The sequence below is a fragment of the Cupressus sempervirens genome, chromosome 5 (assembly GCF_028749045.1).
Source record: "Cupressus sempervirens isolate cs-2001-9-10 chromosome 5, ASM2874904v1, whole genome shotgun sequence".
Taxonomy (NCBI): domain Eukaryota; kingdom Viridiplantae; phylum Streptophyta; class Pinopsida; order Cupressales; family Cupressaceae; genus Cupressus; species Cupressus sempervirens.
The window spans coordinates 949,647,107-949,668,916 of NC_143122.1; positions in this window are offsets into that span (position 1 = coordinate 949,647,107).

Below are 21,810 nucleotides of genomic sequence, written 5' to 3' on the forward strand. Positions count from 1 at the left end.
TTGTTTAATAAGTGAAAACATTACACTTAATACTGACTTAAATGAACCTAATAAGATAATTTTATGTTGTCACCCATGCCTTGAGTGCTAGTATAGACTAGGATGGGAGTAGAGAGAATGCTTGGTTGTGACCTTGCATTCCGTAGTATGCCTTGTCATTATGAGAGGATACTAGTGGCCGCATAGGGATCATTAGGGGGTCGGGGTCTACTAAGAGACCACTAGGGTAACTCTAGTGTGATTTGTGTGATGACACTTTCTCGCTTAAATAGTAGGTTCCTACATGTCTTGTGTGCCTCTAGGATTAGATGTTAGTTTGTGTTGGAACCTTTGAGTTAGTATACTTTTAGGATTCCTAGACTTAGAGAGTATTGTGTTATGTAATTTGATATCCTATTTAGGCCTTGAGATTATCTCTTCAGTGCGGTGGGAGTGGACCATTTAGGTTCCATGTCGTCGGGTGATAGTGCTTTTTCACTCTTACCATTTGAGAACTATCTGAGACACCGTGGCTAAAGTATTCTTTTTTGGCACTTATCTTTATTCTGTTCTTGGATTATGATGATGGACACGTATCCTTATATTGATGATTAGCATATGATAGATGATGTTGTTTACTTATCTTATGCTTTATTTTGCATGATTAGATTTCTTATGCATATGTTGTAGCATGTTAGATTTCTTTCTGCATATGATGTAGTATGTTTTAGGAGTGACATTTCTACTATGTTAATATCAATGATCCCTTTGATGACCTTGGATTTTATGCACAGAGGGATGGCTAGGGCCCACGATGGTCTAATGATGCTATATATGGTTGGGAGGAACCGTGCACTTAGATAATTATGTGTTGTGTTTATGATGTTTATATCTTCTATGATGATGTATCATGTATGGAATATGGTTTTATTTATTTTATTGCATTTGCATCATGGATTAGAATAGGATGATGTACTTTATTTTCACACATGTATATTATTTTATGTCTTACATACCCTGTGGCATGTACAGTGGATGATTGAGCATTCTAAAATGTAATTTACTAAGGGACATTTGAAGCAAAGTATATAGTTTTAAGAACATTGGACTTTTCATTATTATTTCATGTGGATGTGGTCTTAGATGGAATCAATATTAGTTAATTTAAACATGATTCAACATTCAGGGATCCTTAAGGAATGTAACCTGTTACATATGTTTGCGTATACTTTTAGTTGAATGTTGTTATTGCTTCCATTACTATGTGTATGTTGTGAATGATTTAACTTTCATGTCTCAAAAGAAAAAAAAATGCTAGCAAACTTAGCGAAACTTTAGGTTAATTTTTTTGGATCCCTTGGTAGGGTGTTACACGACCTAGTCCAGAAGATTGGACTTCAGGATCTTGTTGTCCAAATTCTAAACTAGTAGGATTTAAAGATATAATTGGATGTGTCAAACTATCATCTAGAGATGCAATATGGGATTTTAAGGTCCTAAAAAGAGAGGATACTCATACATTAGGACCTACTATAGTGAATATATCAAAAAGAAGGGAAATCAAGGAGGAGTTGTTAAGTTCCAACTCAATTTCACCTATAAGATGGAGGAGAAAAGAACTGAAGTGTGTGCTTAAGGTTTATTGGTTAACAGTTTTTCCTGCTTAGATTTTGGTTGATACCTTGATTTCTTATATGCCCAATGTGGCAATAAACAAAATGGTTAAGGACACAATGGGTCAATGTAGTAATCTACCAAGGACCCATAAATTGAAAGGTGTTGGAAGCATGAATACTGATGATATTCCTATGGGGGAGTATTTTAGAAAAATGATTATATCATTGTCATGATGATATGTTAGATTCATGATTGTGTTTTTCATTGATGTCAAGATAGTAGTTTTTTGTGGTATCTAATAGAAGAGCAGTGGAATGATGAAGTTGGTATGAATAGATCATCAAGTACTTTTAGTAGTGAAGTTGAAGGGAGATTATACTATGTGTCTAATATATGTAAATAAGCTTAGAAGCATAAGATCTTAAGTTTGGAAGAAGTTATGCAAGTTTTACTGAAGATTGTTCTAAGATAGAGTTCATACATGTTCTAGTAAACTTGTTATATCTCTTAGCATATTTATTATTCTGAGAAGCCAAAGTTAAAGATGTGAAGAAGACATGTTGATGATAATGTGGCTAAGCTCACTCATCATAATGTTATGTGTATGGAAAATTATTTAAGTTGCAAGGTGAAAGATTAATGTTATTGCTAAGTGTAATGTGTTCTTAATGTGGCATTATAATAATTAATTGAGAAGGTGTTGCAGCTGACTCATGGAATTGTTTTACGGATTTGGTATAAAGGAAGGACATTTTCCTTTATCATGTAGTAAGGATGATTAGATGAATGTGAATGACTGAAGAGTAGAATGTGAAGATAATAAAAGCTAAGCAAAAGTGAAGGAAAATTCATTGTCAATGTTATATTGTGTGATCCAAAGTTTGATACTTGGATCTAAGGTTTGTGACATAGTCTACAAGGTTTGACAATGGCCAGTCTAGTTGATAGGATAGAGGAAAGAAGTTAAAGTACAATACACACAATTATTCTACAAGGAGTAGTTGAGAGATCAGTTGGACATTAAGTTTAGTGGTCTTGCCCCATAAGCGGTTTGGATAGTAGGTCCTTCTGCCTTCTACAACTCCTAGCAAGCTTGGAATCTTCTAACAAGGATTCAAAGTCTCCTAACAAGGACTCATATGTACTAAATTTTATAATAGACTCCTAACAGGGTCCATCCTCTAACAAGGAATATTTATATTAGTACATCATCTTGTGGGCATCATTCCCACTAGGGTTTTCCCTCTGATCAACAGTTTCCCTAGTTAACATATCTGGTGTTATTGTCTATGTGCATATTGTTATGGTTGTTGTTTACTTTGGTTGAATCGATACAATTATTGAAGGCTAGTAAATCTTTTAATTATTGGATAACTGATTCACCCCCCTCTGCTCAGTTTTCTTGGTGGACTATTATTTTTAAACATTGGTATGAGAGCATCAAATCCTTGAAAATAAATTTTAACAACTTTGGGAGATCAGTGGCAAGAGAAGATGGTCCTAAGTCAGATAATAGAAATCTCAACATAGAAGATAGAAATTCCTAGTGAGTTATCTAAAGAAGACATGAAGATCAAGGAAGGTATTGATCTAGTTATGAAAAAAGAAAAAGAAGGTATGGAAAAAATTTCTTGTTAGACATGTAATGAGTTTGGTCATTTTTCATCTACATGCCCTAAAAGAGTAAGAAAAGCTAGAAAGATTTTTCTTTCTGATGAAGATAAAGAATTAAAAGTAAGTATCAAAAAATTCTTGAAAGATTGTGATAATGAGCTTGAAATGGTTAAGGAAAAGAAAGTAGTAGAAGAGATACCTTTGGTAACTTTTTTGATCTAGAGGCTAACTATGAAAATATGGAAGTTATCATTAAAAATGATTTGCATAATGGGAATTAGATTGAAGAACTGAAATCTAATCCTAGAGCAGAAGAAAGAGTTGAGTTGAGAACCTCTGAACATAATAGTATAGCAGAGAGAATAAATAGGTCATTAAGAGAAGAAACAAGAGCTATGTTAGCTGACAATGATATATCCAAGATTTTTTGGAGAGAAGTTGTGAATACAATAAACTACACTATGAATAGAGTGCAAGTTAGGAAAGATACAAACAAGACCCCTTATGAACTGTTGTTTAGTCACGCACCTACAATTAAGTATTTCAGAATTTTTGGTAGTAAGTGTTACATCAAAAGAGATGATGATATTGGTAAGTTTGATGCTAGAAGTGATGAAGATACATTTCTTGGTTATTCATCAAAAATCAAGGCTCATAGATGTTGTAATCTGAGAACTAAGACTATTATGGAAGTGAAAATGTGAGAATTGATGAGAAATTTTGGATACAAGAAAGAATAGTTCATTACAATTCAGATGATGATGTTGTTAGTAAACCAAGGAATGATGAAGTATTTCTTGAGACTAACAAAGAGTTTTAGAATGAAGGAGAGCTAAGGCAACAAAGCTCAGAACATTTAATAGAACCAAGATTTGAGATAACAACTCCTACTTCACATAAGAATATGACAAAGAATTATCCACCCAAGCAAATCATTGGAAGTAGAGATAAAGGTGTGATGAAAAGAAGTAGAATCAATGAAGAACTATGTTTGATAGCTTAATTTGAACCTAAGAATGCAGATGAAACATATAAAGATGACTATTGGAAGCAAGCTAGGAAGGAGGAATTAGATCAGATAGTAAGGAATGAGACATGGGAATTAGTCCCCAAACCAACAGACAAGAATGTGATAGGAACTAAATGGGTATTTAGGAACAAGATGAATGAACAAGGTAAAGTTATAAGGAATAAGGCAAGATTTGTATGTAAAGGTTAATGACAACAAGAAGGAATAGACTATGATGAAACCTATGCTCTTGTGGCAAGAATAGAAGTAGTAAGGTCATTTTTAGCATATGTGGCATATAAGAAACTTAAAGTATATCAGATGGATGTCAAGTCAACATTTCTAAATGGAGAACTTGAGGAAGCCTATACATTGAACATCTTGAAGGTTGTCTGCTAATAGATGACAAGTACATAGTATGTAGATTGAAGAAAGCATTGTATCACTTGAAGCAAGCATCTAGAACTTGGCATGCAAGGTTAGACAAGCATTTGACAAAGCTTGGATATAGCGAAGGTATGTCAAATAGTAATCTCTATTGGAAATAAATTGATGATGGATTAATGATTTTGGTATTATTTTTGGATGATATCATATTTGGAGGAAATGATGATGAAAGTGACAAGTTTGTAGAAGAAATGAAAAAGGAATTTGAAAAGAGTATGATAGGAGAAATGAAATTTTCTAGGATTATAGATTGTGTAAGATAAAGAAGGAATCTTTATTTCTCAAAATAATTATTTTGAAAGATCTACTAAAAAGGTTTGGTTTGGAAACATGTAAAACTATTGGAACACCTATGGTAACTGGACACAAGTTATCTACAAAGGATAAAACACCAACTTTTGAGCAAAAGAAGTGCAGATCTATGATCGAAGGCTTGCAATATCTAACTTACACAGGGCTAGATATAGTAATTTTAGTTAGAATTATTGCAAGATTCCAAGCAGATCCAAAAGAAGTACATTATGTAGCAGTCAAAAGGATATTTAGATATCTAAAAGGAACACATGAGTTTGGATTGTGGTATGATAAATCTAATGATTTCACTCTATATTCTTATACTGATGTTGATTAGGCAGAAAATATGGATGATAGATAGGGCACCAATGGTATAGCCTTCTTTATTGGAGGAATATTAGTTTCTTGGCTAATTAAGAAGTAGGATTGTACCTTGCAAAGTACAATAGAAGAAAAATATGTTGTAGCAACAAACAATTATAATCAAGTTGTTTGGATGAAGCACATGCTAAAGGATAAAGGATAGAATTTAGTGAACCTTTTGTGATACATTGAGACAACACAAGCATAGTAAATGTGTCTAAGAATCTAGTATTGTATTCTAAGACCAAGAACATTTCTATCAAGTATCACATGTTGAAAGAGAAATTTGTAGAAAAGGAAATTAGATTGGAGTATGTGAACACTAAAAAGAATATCGTAGATATTTTCACTAAGTCTCTTCCCAAAGATACTTTTGAGTATTTTTGAGGTATGTTGGGGTTTATGCCCCTTCCAAAATCATAGTAGATGATGCAAGAATGCATCAGTCTAGTGTAACAAAGCACTATTGTTTGTTTGGACTGAATGTTGATGTAACCTATATGGGGGAGTAGCTATGATGGACTGAGTCATCTAGGACTCTTGTTGGATCTTGTTTTTGAATAGTGTCCTTGGATACTTCATCTAAGTAAGAATCAATTTCTACAGAGTTTTATGGTTGTTGAAACCTTTGACATTGATGTCAATGGGGGAAGAAGTACAACATGAAAACCAAGAATAAGTGCAACATGTTCAAAAGAAGTACAATAGTAAGAAAGTAGAACATGGAAAGATAGTTTTATATAAAGCACATTGAGGTATATCAATGGGGGAGAATGATTGATAAAGAGGATTTTAAAAAGGTTAACAGTCATTTGCAGTTGATATTCTTTCCACTAGATGTTTTTCAGCTATGTTGCCATCAATGCCAAAGGGGGAGATTGTTGGAATCCTGAATGCTAATGATATTCCTATCAAGGAGTGTTATAGAAACATTATTAGATCATTCTCATGATGATATGTTACATTCATGACTATGTTTTTCATTGATGTCAATATAGCAATTTTCTATGGTATCTGACAAAAGAACAGTGGAAAGATCAAGTTGGTATGGATAGATCATTGAGTACTTTTAGTAGTGAGGTTAAAGGGAGATTATACTATGTGTCTAATATATGTAGCTAATCTTAGAAGCATAAGCTATTAAGTCTAGAAGTAGTTATGCAAGTTTCAGTGAAGGCTATTTTGAGATACAGTTTACAAAGGCATGTTCTGGTAAACTTGTTATATCTCTTAGTAGAGTTATTATTCTAAGAAGCCAAAGTTAAAGATGTGAAGAATACATGTTGGTGATTACATGGCTAAGCTCGCTTTATGTGTATGGAAATTTATTCAAGTTGCAAGTGAAAGATTAATATTATCAGTAAGTGTAACATGTTCTTAATGTGGTTCTATAATAATTAATTGAGAAGGTGTCACGACTGACTCAAGAAATTATTTTATGGATTCCATATAAAGGAAGAATATTTTCCTTTATCATCTAGTAAGGATGAATGGATGAATGTGAATTATTGAAGAGCATAATGAAAAGATAAGCATAACTGAGCAGAAGTGAAGGAAACTTCATTGCCAAAGTTTTATTATGTGATTCAAAGTTTGATACTCAGGTCCAAGGTTCATAAACTAGTCTACAAGGTCTAATAGTGATTGGTCCATTTGATAGGAAAGAGGAAAAAAGTTAAAGTATAGTACACAAAATTATTCTACAAGGAATATTTGAGAGATCATTTAGATAGTGAGTTCAGTTGTTTTGTCCCAGAAGCTATTTGAATAGTGGGTCCTTCTATGTTCTACAACTCCTAATAGGGTTGGAATCTTCTAACAAGGACTCATATGTACTAAATGTTGTAATAGACTCCTAACAAGGTCCATCCTCTAACAAGGAATATTTATATTAGTACATCAGCTTGTAGGCATCATTCCCATCAAGGTTTTCCCTCTAATCAAGGGTTTCCCTAGTTAACATATCTAGTATAATTGTCTATGTGCATCTTGTTATGGTTGTTGTTTACTTTGGTTGAATGGATAAATATTGTTTAAGGTTGATAAATGTTTTAATTATTGGATAATTGATTCACCCCCCTCGGCTATCTTATTGGACTATTGTTTGTAACAATTGGTGTCAGAGCACCATTGTTTGCTAGAATGAATATTGATGCTTCCTATATGGGGGAGTATTTGTGATGAACAAAATCATCTAGGACTCTTATTGGATGTTATTTTTGAATAGTGTCTTTGGACACTTGAGCTAAGTAAGAATCAGTTGTTATAGAGTTTGTTGATTACTAAAACCTTTGACATTGATGTCAATGGGGGAGAAGTTTAGTATGAAAAATAGTATGGGAGAAGTACATCATGGGAGAATGATTGATGAAGAGTATTTGAAAAGAAAGTTTCACAATATTTTGTAGTTGGTATTCTTGAAACTAGATGTTTTTCATCTATATTGCCATCAATGTCAAAGGGGGAGATTTTTGAAAGCATGAATGCTAATGATATTCCTATGGGGGAGTGTTGTAGAAACATGATTAGATCAATATCATGATGATATGTTACTATCATGATGATTTTTTCATTGATGTCAACATACCAATTTTCTATGGTATCTTATAGAAGAACAGTGGTAAAGGTCAAGTTGTTACAGACAGATCATTGAGTACTTTCAATAGTGAGGTTAAAGGGAGATAATACTATGTTTCTAGTATATGAAGGTAACCTCATAAGTATAAGATATTAAGTCTGGAAGAAGTTATGCAAGTTTTGGTGAATACTATTCTAAGATAGAGTTACAGAGGCATGTTCAGTAAACTTGTTATATCTCTTGGCAAAGTTATTATTCTGAGAAGACAAACTTAAAGATGTGAAGAAGACATATTGGTGATAGCATGGCTAAGATCACTCGTCATAATGTTATGTGTACAAAAAGTTATTTGAGTTGCAAGGTGAAAGATTAATGTTATCACTAAGTGTAACATGTTCTTAAAGTGCTCTTATAACAATTAATTGAGAAGGTGGAACAACCAATTCAGGGAATTGTTTCATGGATTTAGTAAAAAGAAAGGGAATTTTCCTTTATCATGAAGCAAAGATAAAAAGAGGAATGTGAATGATCAAAGAGAAAAATGTGAAGTTAAGAAAAGTAGAGTGGAAGTGAAGGAAACTTCATTGCTGAGGTTTTAATGTGTGATCTAAAACTGGATACTTGGATTTGAGGTTCATGATCAACTCTACAAGGTCCAATAGTGATTGGTCTAGTTGACAAGATAGAGAAAAGAAGTTAAAGTATAGTACACACAATTATTCTATTAGAAATATTTGAGAGAATAGTTCGACAGTGAGTTCAATGATCTTGCCCCATAAGCTATTTGGACAATGGGTCCTTCTATCTTCTACAACTCCTAACATGTTTGGAATCTTCTAACAAGGATTCAAAGTGTCCTAACAGGGACTCATATGTACTAAATTTTGTAATAGACTCCTAACAAGGTCCATCCTCTGACAAGGAATATTTATATTAGTACATCATCTTGTGGGCATCATTCCCACCAAGGTTTTCTATCTAATCAAGGGTTTCTATAGTTAACATATTTGGTGTAATTGTCTATGTGCATCTTGTTATGGTTGTTGTTTACTTTGGTTCAATGGATTGTTTAAGGCTGACAATTTTTTTAATTATTGGATAACTTATTCACCCCCTCCCCCCCCCCCCCAAGTTATCTTCTTGGTGGACTATTTTTTCTAACAATATTGTTGGAAGTATGAATGTTGATGATATTCCTATGGGGGAGTATGAAAGGTACAACTCCATTGTAGTGCAAATATTTGCAATGAATTTTTTTTAGTACATTAGTTGGTTTGAGGGGCATGCTCTTAACTAGAGAGTAGGAGAGGTACATTTGGATTGACTTCACACTTCAAGTAATCTAGGCCAATTCAAAAGATTACTCACTACTTTCATAGACATGAATGTGGATGAGTCATTTTAAAGCTCATTTAACATCTATCATAGAATATATTTTATCCTCTAAATGCAAGGAACTATAATGTTGAAATATCTAGCAATGTACATTGCATAAGAAAGGAAAGTATGATCAACCTGACAATACTCGAATTTCCAAATTGACTAAGATTTGACAACATACAAATTGCATCCTACTCAGATGCTTTCATTAACCAAATCCCAAATTTATCAAACAAAAATAGAATGTGAAAAAAATAACTTATACAGAATAGGGAAAATAAGAAATATTGTAATGAAGGGAGTAAATCTTACAACCACTGAAAAGAAAGAAACAAAAAACAAGTTTATTTGCAATCTCATAGTTTTCATTAACAACATATCTCATCAGAAGCACCATACAAGACTAAAATGAATGAAAAGATTAAGATGTGGATGTAGATTATCACGCAATAATCCCAACTATAGGGGTTTTTCCATATAATAATTTTCCAGTCTCATTTAATCCTCAAAAAATTTAATTCATAGGCCTCCATGGGAATGACCAATTACATTAATGATTTATCCATAGAGTATCTTTGAATTTTTCTAATAATAGAACTAATAGGAGGGTCATCCATTAAAAAACTTTAGCCTTCGAGAAGAATGCCAAATATGGCTACAATTTTAGAAATTGAGAAAGAAAAGAGGTGACAGTTGTAAAAGAGAGTGCCAAAGCATTAGTTTTTCTTTGGGGTCACAACCTTATCCTTTTATGCTCTCCTTGCATCAGTTAATTATTTAGTTCATTGACACCTACTATGAGAATATTATCAACTCAAATTATCCAATAATCATGCATTTCTATCAATTCTTCAACTCTTGAGATTTTTGATTGGAGCTTCTCTAATGCATGCCTTAGAACAAAATCCACTACTGAAAACTTTGGGATATTTGACATCTAGAAGCTTGATGGATTAGTAGCTTCTTCCATGAATAGAAAAAAAAATTCTTTCATTCATTCAATGTCTACCAATTCACTATTATTGGTGATATATGATTCTATATGCAACACCTTTAGATGTTTGACTATTTTATCCATGAATTAATGCACTAAATCTTGTGGATCTTTTAGCTCACTTCCAGACTTTATTGAGCTCTCTATTATGAATTGCAATAATGGCTTCCAATGAAGCAATCATTCTTGAGATATTTATCCCATGGGTCATGACAACATTAGTTTTTATATTAATTATCTCTATAACAAGGCTAACTTCTCTGTCATATTCTCTTATGCTTTGTGCATTAAGGTTTGATTAATGGACACTACTTCTCTCAATTTTTTCATATCTAGCAATAGGTTCCCAAGGTTCTCAGTGAGAGGAGGGGACCTTGGGCATTCATATGGTTACTCTAGGCATGACCAATTTGATTGAATTGCCTCTCATGTTGTAGCTTTCCTAGCAGATTCTCATTCTCCTCTATACTTGGGTCAAATATTCTTGTAGAGGTGCTTCCAAGTATGATATTGATGTACTTCATTAATTCCTTATTTGAGGCTTTGAGTACCTCTTTATCTACCCTTAGTTCTTCTAGTCTATCCTCAACCTTTTCATTTGTTGATTTCCAAATGTTTACCATAAAATCATTCACTAGAATGCCTATGTGAATAGTTCTAATCTGGAAATCACTTATCATAATCTCATGAAACTTTCCCTACTTCTGAGGTTATGTAATATCTACTAGCATATTACCAGTAGAAGAATCAGTGGCTAAAGCTTCTATAGTATTCTTCTTCTTTGTCTTGTTTAATTTTGGCTAAGACAAGGTTGCTTGCACAATGAGGTCCTTGGATGGGGAAGCTTCTTCACATCTTCACTTCTTCTGATCAATAGTTTCTTCGAACCATGACTCGGTTGAAAGGACATTGATTGCTAACTATAGGGTTGTAGGATCAAAGAGCTTCCTCGCCATTGGGGTTGTCTCCTTACTCTAGGTGGTAATAGGAAAAGAAGATACCTTGGTGACTAAGAGGCCTAGAGTGTCATCTTTTTGAGATGCCTCTTTTTCCTGACCATCTAGGGGATTATTATCACTATCCAAGTTGATAACTTGCACATGCGAGGATGGCTTAGCCACTGACTTCTATTGTGCCTTCTCTTTATTCTTCTCATCATCACTAACCTTTCTTGTGTCTGATAAAGATCCTCCTCCATAATTTGAAGTAATTTGAATAGTTATTTTTAGGAGGTTTGTCTCATCCTCCATTGATAGACTATGTTGGACTAGTTGATGTTGAAGTAGTCCATTCCACCCACTTGTACTTTCTTTTGATAATTCTACACATAAGGACTTCCATTGCATCGACAAGAGGACCTTTAGGTAGAGTTGACACAATGGGAGTCTTCTTCACTTTCTCATTCATCATCTATAAGATTAGAAACATCAATAATATCATTATACAACTTAATTTGATCTAATGTTAGCTTGCACTACCTCTCCCTAGTCCAGTATTCATCATAACATCTGGCCCAATAGTCTTAAATGTCCAAGAAATACCTGTGAGCATATCCAAGCTTTAGATGATCCCTCACAAAGTTCACTGGGTCATAGTAAGGCATTATACCTCGTAATCAATCAGTTTAATCTTACCCTCAAATATTTTGACCAAATTATGGGCATTAAATCTAGAAGCATAGGAATAAATTCCTACCACTATTGGGAAGGAAATCCTAGCTATCTTCTTCACATTGAAACACAAGGAGATCACCTCCAGTATTTATCTACATAGTTAAACAAGAACAACCTTGTCCTTGGGATACCTAGGAAGCCTTTTCGAGAAACCATCAAATGAACTAATCCTTAGGTAGGAGAAAGATAGGAGTTGGATGAACCAACATCCAAATTGGCCCATAGCTGAGATAGCTTAAGATAAAACCTTATGTTCAGGGAACCCTTACAATTCCCAAAATAACCACATTGTAAAGGCATCATTAACCTTTACATATTATTCAAAAATCCTTTGTACCTATAAGTGGGAATATAACTCATATACCTCTGTATTTTTATCACAGTCTTTCATACTAGGAAGACCTTACTAGAGTTGATGTGTGGATAAGGCATATATCAAGTATGAAGACATATAGAACCACTTGAATGCTTTAGCCAAACCTAGCCAAGAAGTGATCTCTTCACATATGACTTGAGCCCAATCGATCTATGTTAGTCCATCAGTACATATGAAGTGTACCAAGAAGAAGTGATGTTCAATAAAATCCAAGGTTTCCTCCCTTCCTTTCAATCTTAGCAAGAGTACTAGGATGTCCACAATCTCTCTTTGTAAATTGTTTCCAAAAGAGTCCTTGGCATTTTACTCTTTTTGGAATGAGGTGTATAGAACCAAGTTCTTTGCATGTCTTCTCTTCTCAGAGCCTTCTTTTAATTAGACACTGATGTAGAGGATGAGAATTCAATGTCATAGTATTCCTCTTTTACTAGAATGTCAAATGTAGATTGTATCAATGCTTTATTTATAAACAACATAATAGACTGATGAGGTAGCATTATTTTCTTTATCTCCAAATTATATCTTTCAATACACTTCTTTACTAGTTTTGGCACTTGCACAGCCATGGAGGATCTGACAGCTTCAAGTAATCCTCTTTCCTTCAATTTTTATGTTATTGAGTGAATCAGCTGAGAGTTGAGCTTTCTGTGTAGATTGCCCAAAACAGAAACTTTGAATGAGGTATCTAAGAAGCTCTTCAATTCACTTTCCAAACCAATCAAATGATCATACCCTACTACTCTAATTTCCATTAGCTTACAATTTCATAAAGGGGGGAAAATGTGTGAAAAATAGTCATTAAAATAATGAAGATCTATGTTTGGCAAAAATATGATCATATAGATGTTGGAATTTAAATGTTGGCACCCAATGAATGAAATAAATCACAACCAATGGTTGTAATAGTATGATTTATAATAAATTTGATTGTTAATAGCTATTTAAAGCTTTCCACTTCTACTCATTTGAAGATTAAAAAATATGATGATTATATCATTCACTTAAATCACATATAGTAGTGAGATTAGCCACTTACTGAATTAGTTGAATTTGGCCTAATGGAAACTCCCTTATTTTCTTTAGAATTTAGAACAAGCATTACTAATGAAAACTTCTTATGTCAAGGGAAGGAGATCTTAGACTTATCTTTCTACAAGTTTTCCTTTTCCTTTTGTTCAGGATTGTAGCATTAGCAATACTCCTTTTGCACCTTAGGCATTTTATTTCCTTCTTTTCTACATAAGGTCTTTCTTTCTTAATTTCACAACTGGATTTTGGGGAAGTTACAGAATGGATTCTTTGCCTATACTTGATTTCTGTTGGATAAGGGGTGGAGGCTTACAACTAAATTCACTAAAATAATCTTCCTAGCATCATTGTGGCATATCCTTGTATGTAGTTCTTAGAACCATTTTCCTCCTAGCCCTCTAGAAAGGAAACCTTGAATATTTTTACTAGACAGAAAGGCACCATTGAGATCTTCTCTTTCCAAAGAGAGAAGCATTTTGAGATGTTTTCCTTTGCCTTGGCCAATTTTCCTTATATATCCTTAAAAATAAATGCTTCCCATGGATTCATCGATTAGTGATGTGTATCAAGGGCCCAAATTAACTTTTTTATACTACTACACTTGGGCCCCACTAAACATATGAAATTTTTTGAATAGAGCATGGGTCGTCTTAGCTGAGGAAACACATTAGGAAATGTTCACCTCCAAAGGATGAGTAGCTAAAACATGAATTTTTGTCTCTCTACACAAAATTGAATTTTTACTTTGAAACTTTGATCTGAGAGTTTCTTAGCTTTATATATTTGCTTCTCTTGATTTTTATCCTAAATCAATTGGACATATATCTATAGATGCCATTGTTACTCTGTTCTTCAGATCTTTCTTAATGAAGTTTTCCAAAGATAGATAACTAATGGAATGGGCTAGAATCCATAGGAAACATGATTACTAGAGGTAGTAACAAAGTTGTAGAATAAATAGGACTTTCTTCTCATTGGGAAGACACTCAAACATCAACCTGCCTAAACCTAGATCACCTAAGACCTTAATACAATAGAATTAAAAGGGTCCCAAATGGAGGTATATTGGAAGTGGACTAGGGAAAACCTTAAAAAGATATAAAATGAAAGTCTTAGGATGCTTGATTAGAAGAGATCCACCTAGGTACTATCTAGACAAGAAACTAAAAAAAATTCAATGAAAACACATCAGCTGGAAGCTTAAAAGGGATGGACTAAAAGTCTAGAAATAGTTGGATCTAACAAAGGGATTAGGCATGAAAATTCTTGAGAAGGGACCTAGCATCTCTCATTTTGCATAGCTAGAATGACAAACTAAAAAGGGGCAACCACTAACCTAAGTACCTAATAGAAAGTGAAAACTAGACTAAGAAAGAAGGAAACAAAACAAGGGTCACAACAAAAAGGAAAACCTACCTAGACTAAAACTAACTAAAGGTGTTACCTATTCTCAATTGTGGATATGATACAATTTTAGGTCCTAGTCATTGTAGGAAATGGTAGAACCTCTCCTATAGGATGGCCAAAATAAAATAATTATTTTGATTCACTTGAACAATTTTGAAAGGGCCTTTCCAAAGAATAGAACTTATGGTGCATACCTTTGGGCTCATTTATTTTATCCCATAATAATAAGACTAGATCATATTTAATAAACCTCTGTAGCCTTTCTTTCTTTTTGAAGAATCTCTTCACGTGCTTTTAATGTTCAGTGATATGATCAACTAATCTATCATGCTCTTCCTTGAGCTTGGTTAAGTACAAAATTTACTTTTTGAGACCATTCTAGTATACTAGATCCTTAATCACTTGTTGTAAGTTGTAGATAGATAGTTCTAGTGGAAGGAGAAAGCTATCCTCAATTCCATATACTAATTTAAATGGTGAAATACCAATGGCCTTCATAGGTTTTATCATGTCTACCCAAAGAGCTTCATGTAGCTTGTTGTGCCAATCCTTCTGATTGTTAGATATAATGTTCTTAATAATGATGATCAAATATTTGTTGCTTGATTTTGCTTGGCTATTTCCTTGAGGTAAATAGTCTAAAGAATGACTTAGATGGATACTGTTATCATAGAAAAAATTGACGATCTCCATTGAAGAAAATTATGTAGTATTGTCCATGACTAGCTTCAACAGAAGACCAAATCTCATAAGGATATTTTCCTTGATAAATTCATAGATGACTTTAGAGGTGGTTCACTTGGTAGGTTTAGCTTCCACGCACTTAGTAAAGTAGTCTATAGTAGTTATAATGTATAAATGAATGGCAAGGGAGAAGGGATTGACTAGACCAATAAATTTGATTCTCCACTATTGAAAGGGGCCTTCTATCACTACTAGATTCAATGGTTAATCATCTAATTGAGGTTTACTTCAAAATATCTTACACTTGTCACAATAGGATGCTTGTAGGCATCTTTCAATATACCAGGCCAATAAAAGCACTTCCTTGGAATTTTATATGTGGATAATATAGAAGAGAAGTGCCCACCACAAGCTATATTATGGAATTCCTAGAGAAACCTTTCTAGCTAAGGCTTATCCACACACCTCAAGAAGTTTCAATCAATTCCCCTTTTATACAATTGATCATCATAAATAACATACTTTCTTGACTTATTCCTAAGATCTCTTCTCTACTTGTATTTGAATCCATTGGGACATTCTCTGTAGATAAGTAAGAAATATTTGAAAACCAAGGATCTTGGAAGCTTACTCTTGAGGTTTCTTCTTCTTTGCTTGGCTTCTGGTTTTTTGCCATTGTTTTGCACAAGCCAATACCTCAGACAAATTTTTTTGGCTTTAACTTAATGTCACATTCTTGGACTTTGGTTATCCAAGCTCCTCTAGTATTGCATCCTATTTCTTTCTAATTCAAGATACTCTTGACTATTGAATCAAAGATGTACACAATAAAATGTGGATGCAGAACATATAATCTTAAATTATTAATTTTTCTTACCAAAATATGAGAATGCTTTTCCATCTAAGAGTACCATAGTTCATTTTCATTAGGAGGGGTGCTCATGAAAGAAATAGGTGCTTGAATACCTTCTATGTTTTCTTGAATAAGTATGACAAATAAGGTATGCATTGATGCATAATAGTAAAAAAGAAATTCTTTGGTATAATTTGGATGAACCAAGATAGGAGTCTTGGCTATGGAAGATTTTATTTTGTACAAAACCTTCCTTCTAGAGTCATTCTACTTCAATGTCTGACCACCTTTCAACGTGCCAATTAAACACTTGGTATTTCAGTTAAATCGGGACTAAAATGCCTCAAGAAATTCACATGGCCAAAGAAGGATTTGAATTCAGATTTTCTTGCTGGTAAGCTGAGCTACTAGATAGATTTGACACATTTAGGATCAATCTTAATGCTTTCTTGAGACACTATATGACCCAAAAACTATTAGCATAAATGCTAATGGTATTCCTTTCATGGAGTATCCTAAGAATTGAAGAGTATTGACATGTTACATTCATGATTATGTTTTTCATTGATGTCAACATAGTAGTAAGTATATGAAGTCTAGCATAATAGAAGACAAAGATCAAACTTGTGTGAACATAGTTGTGATATAAAAGTGAAGCACATGTAAAGACATCTTATTCCTTGTGTCCTAATGATGAGGTTAAATAGAAAGTGTCCAAGTCAAAGATGTACAAAATTTATATGTAATTTGTAGAGAGCAGTGTAGAGACAAAGTGCATGGAAAGAAATTCTTGATGATCTTATTATATATTCTTGTAGGGATATAATCTGGTGATGCGTGGTCATCGAGTGATAGAGGATAATTTGATGGTGATGTTAGCAAGTGCACAATCCCTAGTATCCCATGTGTGAAGTTTTGTATATATACTATGAGCTGACACTACTATTGTAATTGTGAATTAATTATCTTATTATAATTCATTAATAAAGCCTCGAGGCTGACTCAAGGAATTATTGTAATAAAGAAAAAGATGTTTTCCTTGTTTGCAAATGATAATTATGTATATGTTCTAAGTGAAGTATGAAAAGGAGAAGAGTCTTTGGCAAATGTAAGTAAGCAATCCAATGGATTATTAGATGTGAGATTTTTGATCTAGTTACAAGATTAGAAGGAGTAAAAGTGTGTTTCATGGGACAATAAAAGAGGAAGGAAGTAAAATTCAATTCTACTATTTTGCAAGGAATAATACAGAGATCATTTGGAGAGTATGTTCATTAGTCTTGCCCATGAAGCTATTTGGGCAGTGGATCCATCTTCCCTCCACAAATCCTAACAAGGTTGGCACAACTCCTGACAGAGTTAGAATCTTGATAATTAGGAGATAATTTCCATAGCAAGTCGAATTGTGATATTGCTACCAAGATTTAACTATGTAATTTAGAGTCAAACTCATTGACCCATGTTTCATGAGTAATGATTCAATATGAATCCATCTCTCATGAGAATAAATGGAACACTTAGCACTCATTGTATCTAGGTGATGCTTAGAGGGGTGAAGTGTTGGGACTTCACAGGAGGTCACCCATCCCAGTACTACTCCAACCTGAGTGCACTTAACTATGGAGTTTCCTCCATGGTTAAACCCAAAGCTCTCCATGGTTAACCTCCATGGTTAGAATCTCCTAACAAGGATTCAAACTCTCCTAATAGGGATTCAAACTCTCCTAATAGGGACTAATATGTACTAAATGTTGTTATAGACTCCTAACAAGGTCTATCATCTTGTTGGAAATATAAGAGGAGTAACTGAGACGGGAGGGGTCAATTAGTTACTAGAAAAGTAAATACCAGATCCCTTAGATGTTAGTACAAAATAAAACTCTAAAAACTAAACTCTATTGAAGCTTGAAAAACACACTGAGAATGTTGTAATTTGATAAATACTAAGATTTCTCTGAAAACACTTAACATGAAAATCTTAAGATGTTATCTGTGATTCAAACACATAAAAGAAATAACATGAATAGATTTGACACCAAGATTTAACGTGGAAACCCATTTTGGGAAAAAACTACCAACTACAACTAGTTACTAATTTTCACTCTTCTAAAGTGAGCCCTGTTAGGAGCCAATGGTTACAAGACACACTGTTAGGTGTGACCCTGTTAGAGGATTTAATCACCTTCTTAGGAGTGGCCTTGTTACAGGTCTTTAGACACTTCAATAGAAATACCACTTTGTTAGAGTACTTACAAATAGCTATTAAGCTAACTCTGTTAAGAGGTTTAGATCACTACTATAATGGTTAGAGAGTAACAATGGCATGACCTTATTTGGATGCAACTAAATTGTTGATTATAGATCTCAATTATAGCTTATACTTGATCCTTCATTATCAAATATATCTTTTCATATTTTCAATGATATTCTACTTATCCTTCTTAATTTGCTTCCTCTTAGCATCATCAAATCTTCAATTATCTTCCATGCCTTTTACACTTCACACACTTTCTAACCCTCAACTTGACCTTTTATTTATATCTTTCATATTTTCAAGTTGGCTCAAATACAACTTAGAATAATTAATATTCATCTTCTTAGTTGGCAAGAACCAACAAATAAATCAATTGAACTCAATATGCCAAAACAAGAAAATCTTCTATTAGTCAACCTTTCTTGATAGATACTAACTCAAAAATGATTTTCCTATGTTAACCAAGTGAGCTCAATTAATACTACATATTTTATTAGTTCCTTTGGTAACCAAGTGAGCTTAGTTATCAATAGTTCCATCCAACATTTCCTTCATTAATTGAGTGAGCTCAGTTAACACTAATCTTCCACAGACATTCCTTGGATGCCAGAGTGAACTCAATAGACACTACCTTCTAAACTAGACAAACTTTGGAATGCTCAATAGCCACATAAAAATCTCTTCAATGCCCAAGTGAGCTCAATATACATTGATTGATAATGATATGACATTTTGTGTAACATTAAGGATAATACACACTTAATCAATTCTTTCAACAATCTCCCTCTTTGGCATTGATGGCAACACAACATGTCATAACATAATAAAATTTTAGAGCAAGAATAAATTAAGGAACATATCCTTAGGCTTATTCTAATTCTCATCCATGAGAACTCCTCTATCAGTGTGAACTCTTTCTATCTTTAGTTTCTCCCTCTGTCAGAAAGTTTATGTCTGTTAGAACTTCTGCCTTGTTCATTCTTCCTCTTTGACAACTTTTTCTATGTAAGTAAAATTTTTCACAAAATTTCTATGAGATATGACAACAAACTTCTCCCTCTTTAACATCTCATGCCAAAGACAATGTCCAGTTAATATAAATGTACCTCAAGTACTGATCCATTTGCAATATTCCCTTGTCAATACTACACCAACTGATTGATCTTCAATAATGCTCTGGTTGATGCATCACTAAAATTTATTTAGTGAGCTTTAGATAGGGGCATGACCCCTAGCTTACCTCTTAGATATAGAAATGCATCCTTAGGCAATGTCTTGGTGAATATGTCTACAACTTGTTCTTTTGTATTTACATATTCCAATTTAACTTCTTTATCTTGTACCAATTCTGTCAAGAAATGATATTTTATAGTAATGTGCTTTTTTTTGGTATGCATTACTAGATTCTTTGATATATTGATTGCACTGGTGTTGTCATAGTATATAACTACTAGATCCTTGACCTTTATCTTCATACTTGTCATTAGTTGTTTGTACCAAGCAATGTTAGAACAATTGACTATTTTTGCCACATGTTCTGCCTCTACTGTGGACTGAGAGATGCAATTATGTTTCTTGCTTGTCCAAGACACTAGCCTTTTACCAATAAAGAATGCTCGACCACTATTTCTTTTTCTATCATCAATACTTCTTTCCCAGTCAGCATCTATGAATACTTGTAAATCCAAATTGCCTCTTATTTTGTACCATAAACCATATTATTTAGTACCTTTCAAATATCTCATGATTCTTTTGACTGTCAGCAAGTAATTTTTTTTAGGATTTGCTAAGAATGTTGCCACCATATCAACTTCTAATGTAATATCAGGCCTTGTGTGTAGTACATACTACAATTTTCCAATTATTGATCTATATGTGGTTTGATCTACTTCTTTGGAATCATAATTTTTAGAAAGCTTATATCTAATAGACATAGGGATTCCAACTGGTCTTGAATCTTCCATTCCAAATTTCTTTATTATCTCCTTGATATATTTAGATTGAGTAATGTAGATACCATCTTTCTATTGTTGAATCTGTAATCCAACAAAGAATTTTATTTCTCCAAACATAGACATCTCAAATTCCTTACTCATTTCTTCTAAAAATGTCTTGCACAAGTCATCATTTCCTATGAATACATATCATCAACAAATATTACTGGCAACAAAATCCTTTTGTCTGGTCCTTCTTTGATATACAAACTACTGTTATCATTTCTAAGTAGTTATGAAGTCTTCCATACCAAGCTCTAGAAGCTTGCTTGAGATCATATAATGCCTTATGTAATTTGCAGACCATGTCCCTTTTGCTAGAATTTACAAACCCTTCAGGTTGTTCAATGAAGACTTTCTCATCAAGAATTTCATTCAAGAATGTAGATTTTACATCCATTCGATAAACTTTAAATCTTCTATGAGTTGCATATGTTAGTAAAGTTATAACACCTTCTAGTCTTGCAACAAGAGCAGAAGTTTCATCATAATCAATACCTTCTTCTTGATAATAGCCTGTACATACCAACCTTGCTTTGTTTCTGGAAACTTTTCCATCTTCATTTAGCTTGTTTCTAAATACCCACTTTGTGCCAATTACATTTTTATCCTTGGGTCTAGGAACAAGAGTCCAAGTTTGATTCTTCTCTATCTGTTCTATTTCTTCATTCATTGCTTCAATCCAACTTTCATTATCCAATGCATATTTAATATTTCTAGGTTCAAATTCAACAAGTAAACATGTACCTTTCAATTTAATTCTTCTCATTGTTCCATCTAATTTTTCTCCAATGATCTGATCAAGTGCATGATGCCTTCTAACATATCTTGCTAACATAGGTTCTTTGGATTTGGAATGTGTTTCACTAACTTCATCATTAACTTCAGTATTAATCTCAGGTCCCATTATTTGTGACTTAGGTCCATCAGACTCGATTTTCTCTACCTCGATAACCTTTGACTTGGGTCCTTTAGACTGTGACTTAGGTTGCACTATTTGCAACTCAATAGCTATTGGAGATTTTGGGGACTTGAGAGGTGAAACCTTATTTATTTCAAATAGATTTGGCAAGGTATCAGGTTCATAGTAAACAAATCTTTTATAATTCTTAGGCTCTTTTTTTCTTTCTTCTTCACTCTTTTATGTAAACTCATCAATTCTCACATGTGCACTTACTATGATTTTATGAGTAGAAAAATTCAACCACTTGTATGCTTTACTTCTATAGGAATATCCTAGGAATATGCCTTCATCACCTTTGACA